Source organism: Cryptomeria japonica, chromosome 6, assembly GCF_030272615.1.
Source record: "Cryptomeria japonica chromosome 6, Sugi_1.0, whole genome shotgun sequence".
Classification (NCBI taxonomy): Eukaryota; Viridiplantae; Streptophyta; class Pinopsida; order Cupressales; family Cupressaceae; genus Cryptomeria; species Cryptomeria japonica.
In genome coordinates, this window is record NC_081410.1 from 521,964,105 (window position 1) to 521,966,120 (window position 2,016).

The window sequence follows — 2,016 nt, forward strand, 5'->3', positions numbered from 1 at the left end:
GCATGTGTTAAGAAATAGTAGGTATAGGGCATCGACTTCACCTAGCTTTGCAAGTCCAAGTGTGCCTTGATGGTGGTTAACTGAAGATGACACACTAACCAGTTCCCTTAAGCTTTGCTCGTCGTACTCCGTTGAGTGTGATTTGCCTATATTGAGACCCGTAGTGTACCCCTGCTACTGCCATTTGGTAATGTCTAATCGCCTTGACCCTATGTGGATACCTCGTAAAGAGTGTCTTTGTGTTAATGTGCATTTTGTATGATTTTCGTTGCTAATACGAGGTTATTATATAAATAGTGATTTTTTGGATTGAATGGTTAATTACGTTTAATTACATTATAATGGAATGTTATATATTTTGTATGATAAAAATAATGTAGAGTGAGTGTTTTGGGGATTTGGGTTTAATTGGGGTGAAAAAGGAAGCGTTCGTCTATTTAAATTGCAAATTTAATATGAAATTGGATTTTATAGTGTAAATGCTTATTTAATAGTTGAAAGAGCTTAATAGAGCGTATTTGTGCTCATTTTAATATGCATTGCATAATTAGTGTAAATTGGGTTGGGGGAATTAAGAAAATTCATTTTAATTATTTTCATAAAGTGAATAGTAATGGTCTTTTAAAAGAGGAAAAAAGGGCATTTTCATAAACTTAGTCAATTTTTTAGAAGAAAAAACCCTCTCTATGGATGAATTTAAAAAGATGGAGATTGGAGTGGATTGTGGAATGTTCACATAGAACATTTCATATCAACATGTCATTTATATGTTATAACTAGATGATAATGCAACTATGAGGATGATTTAAACCATATAAAAGTCTGAGAATAAAATGGAAGAAGTTTAACAAAGTAGAAGAAACCAATAAAATTAAGATGTTCCCATGACTCATCATAGGAACACTTCAATTGTTGCTCTAGAATGAATATAGATATATTTTGTGTAGATCTAGAGATTGATTTAGTCGTCGCCCAATGTTCCCATGTGTTCTTGTTTATTTTGGAGTAGTTTAGTGAGTTTTGGAGTCATTGTGGACTAATTGGAGGCAATCCAAAATGTTTCCCAAGGTGTCCTATTGTGGTTTCGAGATGTCTTGGACATCCCTAGGAGTGTTGGTGAAGGTTTAGGAATGTTTTGGGTGGATCAAATATGTTTTGAGTTCACCCAATTCTCGACTTCTCTTGTAGGCATCATTTGGTGACTCAGTGACACCACTCTTGTCTTGTTTTCACACCTTTTTGCGTAATTATTTTGATTAGTGTGTGGTGTGGGTTATTTAACTTCACCAAGGGGTTTGGTGTGCCTGGGAGACCAGATTGTCCAACCGGGAAACTTAGTGGTCAAAACAGATGTGCATCTCAAAGGATGACAACGTGAGTTCACCAATTTGGAGGACACTAACATAGGTAAATTACCAATGCACAAGTCAAGGAATCATGTGCATTATGGTAGTGTCCCAAAGACACAAGTATCCTTTTAGGATGCTTGAGTTAGGTCTATGAGCCTAGGTTTGGCTATTTGGTCTAAAGAGGATTTCAGGAGCTAGGGGTGTCAGGTTGACCCTATTCTAGTTATGTTGTGAAGGTAGTGATGTCCAGGAACCCTTAGAGGTGTATTTTTTGGGTTTAGAGTAAGTTAGGTAGGTGTCAAGAGTGTCCATATGCCGCTAGGGATTCAGTGGAGCTTATTGGTAACACTAAGGACCTATTAGATGGTCCTATTTGTCGATCCAAGTCTTGCAACTTTGGGAATGGTCTTGTGTGATCCTAATCACCTTAGTGACCTTGTACTATGATCTTGGAGACCTTTCCCCAAGTTCAGTTAGCATTTCTTGTGTTTAGTCTTCCGTATGTGCATTATCATGTATTGACAATTAACCTCTTCTATAAGGTTTGAGCCTTAAATCTTGGTTGTGATTCATATGTGGAACTTATTTACTTCAATTTTTTTTCATGTATCTCTTTTGTTTTTTACTCTTATCCTCTAGGGTTCCTTGGAAAGGTATTACAGATGGA